Below are 16191 nucleotides of genomic sequence, written 5' to 3' on the forward strand. Positions count from 1 at the left end.
CATCTTATGCACTTATCAGAGAGATGGCAGTACTTTTGAGTAAACCATGACCTTGTCTTTGAAAATTTTTATCATGACAGCCCTCATTACAAATAACTTGCCGTTTTTAACAAAATCAGATGTCTTTCAAATGCATCACCTGTAAATTCCTGCCTTCATTGTGATTCAAAAAGCTCAAGAAAAAAAGCAAAACATAATGAAATTCCAGATGCAAAAAAGCCAAACACACACATTCAAACAAAAAGAATAATTGATAAAATGACTCCTACACTATCACGCAAATCAATATTGTGCTGGGTGCTTTTAATAAATGAAAGTCACCATAGGTTACAATACTGAAAATTTTGTACAGCCATTACTCCATATTTTGAGTACAAAATTTCATAGTCTTATTTTGTGAAATTACTATAACTTGACATAAATTGACCTCTATATAAAAATAATGATGTAGTGTACTTGTCCTACAGCTTGTTTTCAATCTCTTTATGTTTAGAGAAGTCAAAGTAACTGTTGTTAACTTGATGCCATCATTTCCCATTGACACAATATTGTAACATTGCAGAGTACATACATATTTAAAGTTGTTTCTAATCTTGGGCAAAAAACAAAGCTACTCATTCTGAATGACAACAATTCTTCACAGAAGTATTAGTGGGACAGGTCAAGGGTTGAGTATGTCTGAGATCAAGACCACAAGCATACTAAAAGGTTAAACACTTATGAAAATCAACCTCAAAAGTTCACCGACGATCAGTTTATACTAGCAGTTCATGCGCAGTCCTTATATTCAAAATTTTGCCTTAACTTTCCCCAGTTTGTAGCCGGATCAATGCCTTACTGTTATCATAGAAAAAAAAGTTTACAATGTGTCATAAAGTTTTGTGGTTTCATGTATGATAACATTGCTTTCAATTTCTTCACATGCGAATTGGCTTGTTCCACAACTTGGCTGTTGAGATGACGCCATTGGGGGTAAATATCCAAATTGTAAGCCTTAGAACAACCTGAAAAAAATGAATACAAAAAGTTACATAGACATGCCAATTATTTCAATGCCACATGGATAGTTTATTACAAAAGACAGCCCCTGTAACTTTTATTTTGAGCAAATAAAAGTTGCATGAGTTTAGATATGATTAATGAAACTAATTGAAATTTATACACTAATTGTACCAAGACGGCTTTATGTTTATTGTTATCCAGACATATAGATAATTTTCTAATCACACAGAAAATTTTAGTTACAGGTGGAAATTGAATGAGGTGAGGTGTGTCCGTGCCTTTCAGCTCATTAACGCAGATTATAAATACTTTAAAATCATACACACATACACACATACAAACACACACACAGACACACACACACACAGACACACACACACACATATATATATATATATATATATATATATATATATAGATAGATAGATAGATAGATAGATAGATAGATAGATAGATAGATAGATATAGATATATATCTTACCCTTGGATAAGGAAGTGGTACATGTAATCCGGAAGCAATGGGGGGGAGGGGGGTATGTGGATCAAATAAAGTCCCATATTGATGATACCATCCTTGATACCATCATAACTGGACACAAAAGTACATTCCTTGTTAGAGCACCTGTAAAGAAACACTGTTGTGAAGAAAATATAATTCATAGTCAGAAGATATCAGTATGCTAGGTAAATGCAAAACTATCAACACTTCAACTTAGTGCATTAGAGCTCCACTAGCTGTAACTTTTGGGATTTTTTCAATTTCTTTTTATTGTCTGCTAATCCCTCATCAATCCAAAACATCTACATTTTAGTATGCATATGTCGATATTGCACTGGATCAATTAATAAATGAAAGCAATACTGGGTATTTTTTTCCCGTTTTTGTGCTGGACAGAAAAAAATAGCAAAAAATGTCTAAAAAATTACAATATTGAAGGTTTTATTAAAATTAAACATCCTTAACAACCTTCATTAAATTTCAAAGCAATTTGATATGCAATCTCAAAGAAGATGATTGTTTTTACCCAAATGGGAAAGAAGCCCGACAAAATATATAAACATATTTTTTTACGACAATGTAAAGATACTGAAGTAAGGTTGCCCAAAGAAATATAACCACATGATGAACAAATTTGACAGAGGTCAAACCTTGGATAATGATGACCAAGTTTCAAAGCAGTTTTAGAGAAAACATTTTTTTAAAAAGTTTCCCAAAAATACAAAATAATGAAAATGTTGCCACATTTTGAGGGCACTAAATTATTGGTGACATACATACATACATATGTACATACGTACGTACGTACATACATACATGTGACCAGTACAGACAGGCAGGCAGACAGATGTACATACAGATATACAGATGCTGCTGATCTACCATATATGTAAATCAATTATGAATCAAAAATCAATTTAAGTTGTAATAATTTTATTCACAAATACAGAGATGGTTCAATATTTGACTAGCACAAGTTCATGTAAGGGGCCAGCGATAATAAAAGTTGACGCACAAGAAACGTAATTCCTTCATTTTACTTGAAACCCCCTCCCTCCCCCCTTAAAACGAAAGTTTGTATGCAAAATAAATTTCGTATTATGATGCCGATTCTGACAAACCCACAAGTACCTCTCTGAACTGCATGCCCATCAAAAAATACCGGAAGTGCACATGAATTAATAAACCTTCACTTTACGCGTTTCACTATTTGAGACAGAATATTCCAATGTATTTCGTACGTAGGGAAACGTTTCACGTACTTGTTTCACTTTGAACAAGTCATCGTTGATGACACAGTCCCACTGTTAATGGGTACTTTGATTACAGGTCCTCAGAGAGGATAGAGTCCTCTTCATTAGGTCTGTGATAAAAATACTTTTGAATAAATTTGCTTGATACATGTCTGAGCTGTAGTTCAGGACATGAAAAAAATCGTAATAAAATGGCCACATGGCGGCCTTATTGGATCGTATCACAGAACAAATCTATGTGCATATGTATGACAGACATCCAGCTCTATGGGTTTGCTCAGAATTAGATATATGCATAATTAATGAGGTACAGTATGAAGCATCATAAGGTCTCCCATCATACCATATATGAAGGGTGTACCACTTGTGGTTCCTGAGTTATGGACAAATATGTATATTTGAGGTCAAAGGTCACCGAGGTCACGTGACATTTTGTCAAAAAAATTGTAGTGCTAAGTTATCCCTATATACCAAAAATCAGACCTCTAGCTCTATTTGCTCGCTCAAAATTAGATATGCACATAACTAATGAGGTACAATATGTGGCGTCATAAGGTGTCCCGTCATACCATATATGAAGGGTGTAGCACTTGTGGTTACTGAGTTATGGACAAATATGTATATTTGAGGTCAAAGGTCACCGAGGTCACATACATTTTGTCAAAAAATTGTATTGCCAAGTTATCCCTATATACCAAAAATCAGACCTCTAGCTCTATTGGCTCGCTCAAAATTAGACATGCGCATAATTGATGAGGTACAATATGTGGCGTCATAAGTTGTCCCATCATACCATATATGAAGGGTGTAGCACTTGTGGTTCCTGAGTTATGGACAAATATGTATATTTGAGGTCAAAGGTCACCGAGGTCACATGACATTTTGTCAAAAAAAATTGTAGTTGCTAAGTTATCCCTATATACCAACGATCAGACCTCTAGCTCTATTGGCTTGCTCAAAATTAGACTATGCGCATAATTGATGAGGTACAATATGTGGCGTCATAAGGTGTCCCATCATACCATATATGAAGGGTGTACCACTTGTGGTTCCTGAGTTATGGACAAATATGTATATTTGAGGTCAAAGGTCACCGAGGTCACGTGACATTTTGTCAAAAAAATTGTAGTGCTAAGTTATCCCTATATACCAAAAATCAGACCTCTAGCTCTTTGGCTTGCTCAAATTAGATATGCACATAATTAATGAGGTACAATATGTGGCGTCATAAGGTGTCCCATCATACCATATATGAAGGGTGTAGCACTTGTGGTTACTGAGTTATGCACAAATATGTATATTTGAGGTCAAAGGTCACCAAGGTCACGTGACATTTTGTCAAAAAAATTGTATTGCTAAGTTATCCATATATACAAAAAATCAGACCTCTAGCTCTATTGGCTCTCTCAAAATTAGATATGCACATAATTAATGAGGTACAATATGTGGCGTCATAGGGTGTCCCATCATACCATATATGAAAGGTTTAGCACTTGTGGTTACTGAGTTATGGACAAATATGTATATTCGAGGTCAAAGGTCACCAGGTCACGTGACATTTTGTCAAAAAAATTTTATTGCTAAGTTATTCATATATACAAAAAATCAGACCTCTAGCTCTATTGGCTCTCTCAAAATTAGATATGCACATAATTAATGAGGTACAATATGTGGCGTCATAGGGTGTCCCATCATACCATATATGAAGGTTTAGCACTTGGGTTACTGAGTTATGGACAAATATGTATATTCGAGGTCAAAGGTCACCAAGGTCACGTGACATTTTGTCAAAGTGTCTGAGATATCTGCGTGAACGGATGGACTCATGGATGGACTCATGGACGGACATGACCCAATCTAAAAGCCCCCTTGCAGGGCTGTCAATGTTTTTCAGAATGAAGGGTACAAGTGAAAGAACAGGAGGGTACAGCCTTGTGCGGAGCGAAGCGGAGCAAGGCGTGCGCGCAAGCGCACGCGGGGGGAGGCCAGGAGGGGGGTGTCCCCCCTCCTGAAGCTGAAGCTTTTCTAATTATTCATCTTCAATTGGTGGCCTGTGGTGGCACTTTTGAGGGCAATTTACTGTCAAGTTTATTATAACTGAAGTATAAAAAGTAACATGAAATTGATCTTGTGAAATAAATTATGGAAGACAAACAGAAGTATTACAGAGTTTATATGTTTATTGATACACTAGGTTATTATTATTATTTGCCTACAAATTGTGTTGAATTACAACCTGCTTAATAAAGATCATAATCTGAACCATAATCAGAATCACTGGAGTTCTCATCTAAGCCCAAGGCTTGTATCGGTATAGCAGTACCAGCTGACAATACCTCAATATTGTGTGATTCTCAGGCTGATGAAACAGTAGCTTCAGCAGAAACCACATCTGCAAAAACTATTTCTTCAGATCACGGTCCCTCCACAAAAGACCGTGTTCAGATGTAGCTTTAGAAACTACCTGCAGAAACTATTTCTTAAGAAACAACATCTGCAGAAAGTAATTCAATAATTGTAATACGTTCCCATTCAAAAACAGCTAATCGTATTAGAATCTAAAAAAATCTTGTCCCCACTGTAAAACTGATGTCATAAACGTCACGACAAAAAATTCCGATCTGCGTCTGGTTGATACACAGGGTAGCCAGGCAGAAAAAACAAACAAACAAACAAGCAAACAAACAAACAAAATAAACAAAAATATACAAACATACAAATAGGCATACAAATACATAAATAAATTACAAACAAAAATACAGACAAACATAAACAAACAAACAATATCATGAATAAATAACAAACATACAAACAGATAAACATCTATATTTATATTCTATCAATCAATATATATATATATATATATATATATATATATATATATATATATATATATATATATATATATATATATATATATATATATATATATATATATATATATATATATATATAATGTGTGTGTGTGTGTGTGTGTGTGTAAGAGACAACAGCATATCGAAAAAAAGACTGAAATAATTAACTGAACCGCTCATGCCAAATATTCTACCACGGCGGTATCACTCTTCCCTATACTTCCACAAGGGATGTGACTTAATGGCCGCCAAAGCCATGACATGAGCGGCGATATAATTTTTCCGACCGCACATTAAATGACCACCACACCATAAATGAGTAAAAATCCATACCAGTTGGGAAGGACATGAATGGGGCTCACATGTTCACCATGTAGAATGACTGTGCGATCGGAAAAAAAGCAATTTTCCGGCGATTTCTAAAGTCGTACCGATACCATTTCTTACCGTTTCTGCTCTTCTGCGAGAAGAGTTTAAAAAGCCCGGGTCGCTATTTTCCGTTGAGTTACGCCAGTCCTCTGAAATCGTAAATGGACCAATCGCATAAAGCGTTTTGGCTGCGTCGGTCGACTAATGAACTGACAACCTCTAGCAGCCTCGTCCCAAGCTCAGAGTATCGTGTTAACTTTGTGCCGGTGTTTACCTCTTGTAGGTCTGTAAAGTGCTTACACAAAGGGTATTTCAGAGTAAGATTCAATTAATGTTATCAAAGTAATAACTTTCCTTCAATTTAAACGCACAAATTTCATTAAACTAACGTGCAATAAAGTGGTAGTATTTTTGTCGTACGAGCATATGAATGTTTACATTCCGAACGAAATTGCAGCATAGCTCGGAAACTGCCTGAGGAACCAATATAAAGGAAAATGAGGGCAACTCCAAACATCGGCCCTACCAAGTTTGTTTAATATTACGATATGGTGAATAAAAGGATCATTGCATTTATTTTGTGTGGAATACATGGCGAGACACCGGTGAATCGATAGTGCTTTGACACTAGTCATGTAATCTGGGTCCCTTGTAAACCGGTTTGTTGATTGAGTGATTCGTCTCAACCGTGTTTCGGACCAAAATGGGGTTCCTTCATCAATCGCTCTCTTGTTTTGTATCCCCTCCGCTTGGTTGTGTGATAAGGTCATCTTCGTCCTCGAAGAGCAGAAGCCAGATTCGTTATTGAGAGAGTCAGCCACTATTGATTGACTCTATAGTGAGCGATCCGGTGTGTGGTGTCATATTATAACTGACATGACCCAGCATCGACCTGAGTTTCGGGACGCTTATGTTTTAGGGCATATTTTGAGCGTTGCTAGTGCTGGTTATGTTAACAGTAAATGTTGTACTAATCTGACAACGATGAGTTTGTATTAGGCATTTAAATCGATTATCCGAACTTTTGTGTCAATTTTTCATGGACTTTTAATTGATTTCGGGTCGATGTTAGTACCTGCTTTCCAGTGTTTGAAAAGCATGTTGTGAAGGGCTGTTTCGAGAAATAAATAGCCATTCCCAGGTTTCATGGTTTCGTGAATATTTGCTGTATACGTAAACGGCCTTTGGAATCGGTTTGGTCTGAGGAGAGTATTCATGCCGCCAACTTTGATTAGTTATATGGCAGCTTTCTCAGTTTTTGATTTTCTTTGCCAGATGATATTTTTTGTATTGCTCAGCAATCTTTTTAGTTTGGTTGATTGTAGTACCAATTATATGATAGATTGCATCTTGGTTTTATACGATAAGTTGTGGCATAAATGGAGACAAATTAAGCAAAGAAATTAACATTTCCCGTTGTTAAAACCGCAATCGTGAAACCTTTTAACTGTTTGAGTGATGTGGGCAAAGTGTGTTTGAATTAACGCACCTGATTTTTCGGTTGACATCGACGGACTGCTTTAATTCTCCTTCACACGTTGGTCAAAGTTACATACGAGCTATGATTTATTAAGAAGGATTTGTTTTAGATGCTCGTTTTATAGACCATGAGGAGTGTCGTGAGAAAACGACTCGAGGGTTGATCAGAGAAGTAAGCTCAGCTGCAGTGATGTTCACTCTCCTGTACAAACGGAGACATCGCTATCTGTGCTCATCTCAGACCATCGTCCGCTCGCACGGCTCGTTAGCAAGACAGGAGTCTTCCACTAACTACGGGAAGCATCAAGCTGCCCGAACAGCAGGCCTTGGCAAGCGAAGATGGTCTCAGACTGGTTTGATGAGACTTTTAGCTTGTTCTATTTGTAGCAAGGCAGAATGTGATTACTGGTTTGAGTATATTTACATTACGTCAACGTCAAAGTAGACCGTTATTTGATAGACTAATTGGTTTCAGGCACTAAACTTTGATGAAGTTTATTTTGTCCCAATGGTTTCCGTGTAATAGCAATGGTTAAATATGTATTTTTTTACACAGAGATAATGGTTAAAATGATCAATGTTTTTGCTGGTTTTTTAACTGCGTTACATATGAGGTAATGGATGGATACCCCGCAGGGTATTCTCATTCTCGTTCCAGTGTTTACTATTTCGAATGTTTAACCCTTGGGCATCCCCAGGCTTGTACGGTAGTCAGAAGGAAAACAATCCTCCAACTTATTAAATGAAATTTGTGCGTTTAATTGAAGATAAGTTATTATTAGGATAGCATGATATTAAATTTTACTCTGGAATACGCTTTGTGAAAGCACTTTACAGACCTACATGAGGTAAACACCGGCTCAAAGTTAACACGACACTCTGAGCTTGGGACGAGGCTGCTAGAGGTTGTCGGTTCATGAATCGACCAACGCAGCCTAAACACGTTACACTATTGGTCCATTTACGATTTCAGGGGACTGGCGTAACTCAACGGAAAATAGCGACCCGGGCTTTTTAAATTCTTCACGCAGAGGAACAGAAACGGTAAGAAATGGTATCGGTACGACTTTAGAAATCGCCGGAAAATTGCTTTTTTTCCGATCGTACAGTCATTCTACATGGTGAACATGTGAGCCCCATTCATGTCCTTCCCAACTGGTATGGATTTTTACTCATTTATTGTGCAGTGGTCATTTAATGTGCAGTGGGAAAAATTATATCGCCGCTCATGTCATGGCTTTGGCGGCCATTAAGTCACATCCCTTGTGGAAGTATAGGGAAGAGTGATACCGCCGTGGTAGAATATTTGGCATGAGCGGATCAGTTAATTATTTCAGTCTTTTTTTCGATATGCTGTTGTCTCTTACACACACACACACACACATTATATATATATATATATATATATATATATATATATATATATATATATATATATATATATATATATATATATATATATAGATAGATAGATAGATAGATAGATAGATAGAATATAAATATAGATGTTTATCTGTTTGTATGTTTATTTATTCATGATATTCTTTGTTTATTTATGTTTGTCTGTATTTTTGTTTGTAATTTATTTATGTATTTGTATGCCTATTTGTATGTTTGTATATTTTTGTTTATTTTGTTTGTTTGTTTGCTTGTTTGTTTGTTTGTTTTGTTTATTTGTTTTTTTCTGCCTGGCTACCCTGTGGTTTGATACTGCTGTAATTTTATTTTGTCTGTTTCAAGACCTCTCCTCAGAGTTGCCGGCTATGAATTTCCAGTGTGAAAATTTACAAATGTAATGGGGTAAATACGAGACCATTACCAGAGACAATTTGAGTAGACGCTACGTCATACAAACAATTACAATACTCAAGTTTACATCCACTAATGAAATTGCGTGCCTTCGTTGTCCGTCGGCCTCTCAGTTGACAAGATTGAGAGTATGTTGATTTATTTACATAGTAAATCCTTGCGCGTGAAAGTTAACGATCAAATATTTTCTCCTGATGACTATCATAGTATCTATTCTGATATCCCTCACATCACAGTAGTCAGAGTTTTGTCGAAACCCACGCCTGCCAAGTGGGTAGGCTCACTACATGCATGTTATATCCATATCCAAAACATGGTTTACCGCCGCGCCGCACGTACGTGCAAGATACCGCGAAAGTATATAGTCAAGCCTAGCTAAATTTTGTGATTGCCCTAAACATTAAAAAATGTTGGTCTTGGTAAATGATTTTGAAGGATCGGAATACAGATATTTGATTTTGAGGAAAGATTTCGGATGTCGGAAAATATTTATCAAACTTCAATACTCGGGCCTTCGAAACAACCACAGTACACAGCATGTACTACCGTAAGAATACATTTCATAGAACGGCGGCTTGGTGCAAACAAATTCAGTGGTAGTCAAAACTCACTAAAAATTATGTCAATCCCCACAAAGTTTGTTTTTGCGTTGAGTAAACGATTCTTACTCATTGTAAAGAGCGTTCACGATCTGCAAACGGGAAAACAAATCAAAAATTCCAGTCGCTAATACACGTAATGCTATGGCACTTTGCTCAGACGCGGCGTGAAATCTGCATTGCATGCTATACCATTGATGGATTGAAACCCCGATCACTGAAATTCCTCAGGAAAATAAAATGATTTACAAATATGACATTACTTTTATATCCAGAGCTAGTGTGAGCCTCTCGGGGTCTTTTTTGGACCCATAAATCCAACGAGGCTGTCGACTTTCGTAGCCATATCGATCGTGTACGGCCAAAACCAATCAGAACACGTAAAGCTTTTTGACAGTACCGATTAAACCAATCAGAAATCGGCTACCAACGAGCCTTAGGGGCTGCGCCTCTGTAGCACAGCGCAGCCAACGGTAGAATTTGGACAGGAAAGAATTCATAACGTGTGTAAAGATCATTATTGCAGGCCTTGAATAGGGAAAACAGGCGGCGGCAAGACCTGTGTCAGACGGTGATTTGCCGCCGGTGACCGGGCTATAATTGACAGCCCTGCCCTTGACTTTATCTTTGGGGACTAAAACTGTGTAACTGCATCCTTTTTGCAATATGAATACGATGAGAAACTAAATTTTTATTTTCTTGGCCTTATACATGGGAGTCTATGGACTGCCTTATACATGGGAGTCTATGGACTGCCTTAATACATGGGAGTCTATGGACTTCCTTATACATGGGAGTCTATGGACTGCCTTATACATGGGAGTCTATGGACTGCCTTATACATGGGAGTCTATGGACTGCCTTATACATGGAAGTCTATGGACTGCCTTATACATGGGAGTCTATGGAGGTGAAAACTAAAAAGTCCTCTAACACGGCCAAATTTGATCGCATTGTGAAACAAATCGATGTGCATCTGTATGAGGTAGGGTACTTATATAATCCTTGTACCAAGTTTGAACGAAATCGCTCCAGGCGTCTCTGAGATATCTGCGTGAACGGACGGACGCACGGACGCACACACACGCACGCACGCACGCACGGACGCACGCACGGACATGACCAAACCTATAAGTCCCCCCGGACGGTGTCCGTGGGGACTAAAAAGCATACAAGTTTTTATTTCACATTTATGTCTTTTCATTGTCTTTTTTGTCTCCGTATTTTGTGGTCATTTTGTTCTCGATGAACGCGAAGGTAGTATTGTGTTCTCGCCAAAGTCGCACTTCAAAAAACACTAGACGAAAATCCTTATGCGATTTTGACACACACAAAACGAAATGAGCTTTTACCCCCTCCCCCCTAAACGAACGAATTACGTTTGTTGTGCGTCAGCTTTTATTTTCGACGGCCCTTAATGTAAATGTGTTTGTTCCAAACAAATTAGAAAATGCCTTATTTACCTGATGACATAATCGGTTCGGCTGGACCAATTGTGGCAACTTACTAATATCATATTCTGCTTGTCCACAAATCTGCACTTAATTTCTACAACTTGAAACCAGATCACGCCTTGTCCTTTTCATTACTATGTAAATAAAATTAGAAAACATTCATGTACCTGAAAAGTGTGCTCATTATGTAGTTTAATTTATAAAATATACATGAACCTTCTGCTAAAAATGGGATTGCAACATTTCTGCCAGATACATAACTTAGGAATGGAACTTGATGTACAAGTCAACAATCATCATTTATGTGATGATATGATGAAAGTGTAATTGTATGGATCAACTAACTATTAGTAAAGCAATGTATATTAAAGGGATACTATTTGTAACTTTGGGTTATCTTTTTTAGTGTCATCAACTGCAATTTCTCTTTCAGTGCCCTACAGAATAGTAAAATTCCCAATGTACCGTTTGCCTGTACATGTGTGATAACCATTGTAACAGTAATGTTATTGTTGTTAAAGTCCGGACAGTTTTTCACAAAAAATATGCCATTGTACAAATGCCATCTCAATTGAAGAGCTAAATACTGGGAATTTCATCCTGACTCAGGGAAATGAAAAAGAAAGTGCCGGTAACACACAATACAGAAATAATGAAAAAATAGCGTATATGTTACAGATGAAAAAACTTTAAGAGATGAATAGATATTTACTTAAATTTATTTGACTTTGTAGATCTGTAAAGTAAAACTCTTGATATCTAGCATGAAAACAGGTACCTCAAGAACATTGATGGGATCAGGGAGGTAAACTATGATAATTCATAATTAATAATGAGTAATTATCATCACATTGAATGTTAATGTGACTTAATTTGTAGTTAACCTAGAATCTTGAGTTGATTTGACTTTGTGGACCTGTAAATAAAAACCTTGATATCTGATCTGAAAAAGTACCCTAAGAACCTTGAGGATTTTGTGGAGATAAAATATGATAATTCATGATTAATAATGAGCGATTATCATCACACTGAAACTAAATATGACTTTGCAACCAAGAACTTTGAGTTGATTTGACTTTGACCATCTTTACAAATTACAACCTCTTTATCTGGTCTGAAAAAGGATACCTTAAGAACCTTGAGGATATTGCTGAGATAAAATATGATAATTCAAAATAAAAAATGAGTAATTATCATCACATTGAATATAAATGTGACTTTGTAACTCACAACCATGACTTGATTTGACTTTGTATGCTATTGTAAGGGTGTAAAAATAAGAACCTTGGTATTTGGTATCTGAGAAAATAAGAACCTTGGTATTTGGTATCTGAGAAATTAAGACCTTGATATCTGGTCTGGAAATAGGTACCTAAGAACCTTGATGATATCAGGGAGGTAAAATATGATAATTCCTAATTAATAATGAGTTATTATCATAATTAAATATAAGTATTACTTCTTTGTAACCTAGAACCTAGAGTTGATTTGACTTTATAGTTCTGTAAAAATAAGAACCTTGGTATTTGGTGACTCAGAAAATAGGAACCTTGATCAGGTCTGGAAATAGTTACCTAAGAACCTTGATGGTATCATTGAGGTAAAATATGATAATTCATAATTATTAACGAGTTATTATCATAATTGGATATAAATATGACTTCTTTGTAAACTAGAACCTTGAGTTGATTTGACTTTGTAGTTCTGTAAAAAATAAGAAGCTAGATATATGGTCTGGAAATCAGTACCTTAAGAACCATGATGGTATCAGGGAGATAAAATCTGATAATGCATAATAATAATACGTAATCAGTAACACACTGAATACAGGAATGACTTTTTGACCGGAAAACCTTGAGTTGATTTGACTTTATTGGTCTGTTAAATTAAGAATCTTGATATTTTAATGAAAATGGCACCTTTAGAACTTGATGGTGTAAGGGAAATGACATATGATCATTAATAATTAATAAAATTGATTATAAGCACATTGAATATAAATATGAATTTGTGTTTAAGAAAGAAGAGTTGATTTGACTTTGTAGGGCTGTAAAAATAAGAACCTTGGTATTTGGTATCTGAGAAAATAAGAACCTTGGTATTTGGTATCTGAGAAAATAAGAACCTTGATATCTTGTCTGGAAATAGGTACCTAAGAACCTTGATGATATCAGGGATATGATAATTCATAGTTAATTATAATGAATTATTATCATATTGGAATATAAATATGACCAATCCGTAACCTAGATCCTTGAGTTGATTTGACTTTGTAGGTCTGTAAAAATAAGAACCTTGGTATTTGGTATCTGAGAAAATAAGAACCTTGATATCTTGTCTGGAAATAGGTACCTTAAGAACCTTGATGGTATCAGGGAGGTAAACTATGATAATTCATAATTAATAATGAGTTATTATCATATTGGAATATAAATATGACCACTTTGTAACCTAGAACCTTGAGCTGATTTGACTTTGTAGGTCTGTAAAAATAAGAACCTTGATATCTGGTCTAGAAATAGGTACCTTAAGAACCTTGATGGTGTAAGGGAAATTAAATATGATCATTAATAATTAACAAAATTAATTACTAGCACACTGAATATAAATATGAATTAGTCTTTAAGAGAGAAGACTTGATTTGACTTTGTAGGTCTGTAAAAATAAGAACCTTGGTATTTGGTATCTGAGAAAATAAGAACCTTGATATCTGGTCTGGAAATAGGTACCTAAGAACCTTGATTGTATCAGGGAGGTAAAATATGATAATTAATAATTAATAATGACTTATTTTCCATGTTGGAATATAAATATGACCACTTTGTGACCTAGAACCTTGAGTAAACTTCACTTTGTACAAGAACCTTGATCTCTGGTCTCGAAATAGGTACATAAGAACCTTGACAGTATCAGTGATGTGAAATATGATAATTCATAATTAATAATGATTATTTTCACATTGGAATATAAATATGACTACTTTGTAACCTAGAACCTGGAGTTAATATCACTTTGTATAAGAACCTTGATATCTTGTCTGGAAATAGGTCTATAAGACCTTGACAGTATCAGGGAGGCAAAATATGATAATTCATAAATAATATTGAGTTATTATCATATTGGAATGTAAATATGTCCTCTTTGTAACCTAGAACCTTGAGAATTTCACTTTGTAGGTCTGTAATAATAAGAACCTTGATATTTGGTCTGGAAATCGGTACCTTAAGAACCTTGATGGTGTAAGGGAAATGAACTATGATCATTAATAACTAATACAAATTAATTATAAGCACACTGAATATAAATATGAATTTGTATTTAAGAAAGAAGAGTTGATTTGACTTTGTAGGTCTGTAAAAATAAGAACCTTGGTATTTGGTATCTGAGAAAATAACAACCTTGATATCTTGTCCTGGAATTAGGTACGTAAGGACCTTGATAGTATCAGGGAGGAAAAATATGATAATTCATAATTAATAATATGACTTATTTTCATGTTGGAATATAAATATGACCACTTTGTAACCTATAACCTTGAGTTAATTTCACTTTGTACAAGAACCTTGATCTCTGGTCTGGAAATAGTTACATAAGAACCTTGATAGTATCAGGGAGGCAATTATTTTAAAATATGATAATTCTTAATTAATAATGAATTATTTTCATGTTGGAATATAGATATGACCACTTTGTAACCTAGAACCTGGAGTTAATTTCACTTTGTATAAGAACCTTGATATCTGGTCTGGAAATAGGTACATAAGAACCTTGATGGTATCAGGGAGGCAAAATATGATAATTCATAATTAATATTGAGTTATTATCGTATTGGAATATAAATATGACCTCTTTGTAACCTACTAACCTTGAGAATTTCACTTTGTAGGCGATCTGTAAAAATAAGAACCCTAGGTACCTGAAAAATAAGAACCTTGATATTAATGGTACCATAAGCACCTTCATGATATGAGGAAGATAAAATATGATCATTAGTAATTAATAACAAGTAATTATTAGCACACTGAATATAAATATGACTTTATGACTAAGAACCTTGAGTTGATTTTACTTTGAAGGTCTGTAAAAATAAGAAACTTTACATCTGGTATTAAAATGGTACCTTAAGGACCTTGATGGTATCAGGGAGATAAAATATTATAATTCATAATTAATAATGAGTGATTATTAGCACACTGAATGTAAATATGACTTTGATTTGACTGAAAATAATTACCTTGAAATCTGTAGCCTTCGACCTCGATCGATATCAGTAAGATAATAGTAATACTGGTTGTCTATATGGTTGTCTTAGGAATCTGTGTACGACACGACAATAGTATAAAAAGAAACAAAGTCAATATCATGATATTGTTAATACTTGGTGATAGATGCAGATGACTGTATGTGATTGGCAATCTGGATAACGAAAAGCAAGGTATATTACCGTGTATGGGCCGCTCACACTGTCCTATGTGCTTATCGACCTTGTAGAATCAGTCACAGGATGGTCACATGACACGTTAGCTGTCATTTATTGAGTGAGCTAGAGGTTCTTAATATATCCTCAACCAATCAGAGCGAGTTTCTAAATGGAGTGTACAGACCGGAATATGGTAGGTATCATACCTCCACGAGGCAGCAAGTAAGTTGATGGATGCGCGGAAGTGCTGCTGCCGACTTCATTGTGCAGATAGGGGTCAAATTTTGTTTACCTGAATTTATCGCAACATTCTTTTCGACACTTCAGTTATTTTACCGTATTTAAAAGATATCAATAAAACATTATTATTATATGATACCTTCGGGACAGTGTATCAAGATAATCTGAACAAACATTTCGATACCTTTAAAGTTCAGGTCATATATGACTAA

The 16191-nt window shown here is 35.4% G+C and overlaps 1 long non-coding RNA gene across 5 annotated transcripts; it reads right to left on the bottom strand.

The window, feature by feature from the left end:
• Positions 1-278: 278 nt before the first annotated feature.
• LOC139145590 (uncharacterized) lies at positions 279-15949 on the bottom strand. 5 transcript variants are annotated; one of them, XR_011554968.1, is made up of 6 exons: positions 15764-15949; positions 15554-15635; positions 15185-15235; positions 11329-11453; positions 1484-1637; positions 279-1004 (listed from the first exon to the last, which is right to left on the bottom strand). It is a non-coding gene; the product is annotated as an uncharacterized lncRNA (long non-coding RNA). The 5 variants fall into 5 exon arrangements; XR_011554967.1 differs by lacking the exon at positions 15185-15235; XR_011554969.1 differs by lacking the exon at positions 15554-15635 and having other exon boundaries at positions 15764-15946.
• Between the last annotated feature and the right edge of the window lie 242 nt (positions 15950-16191).

This window comes from Ptychodera flava, chromosome 12 (genome assembly GCF_041260155.1).
Source record: "Ptychodera flava strain L36383 chromosome 12, AS_Pfla_20210202, whole genome shotgun sequence".
Lineage (NCBI taxonomy): Eukaryota > Metazoa > Hemichordata > Enteropneusta > Ptychoderidae > Ptychodera > Ptychodera flava.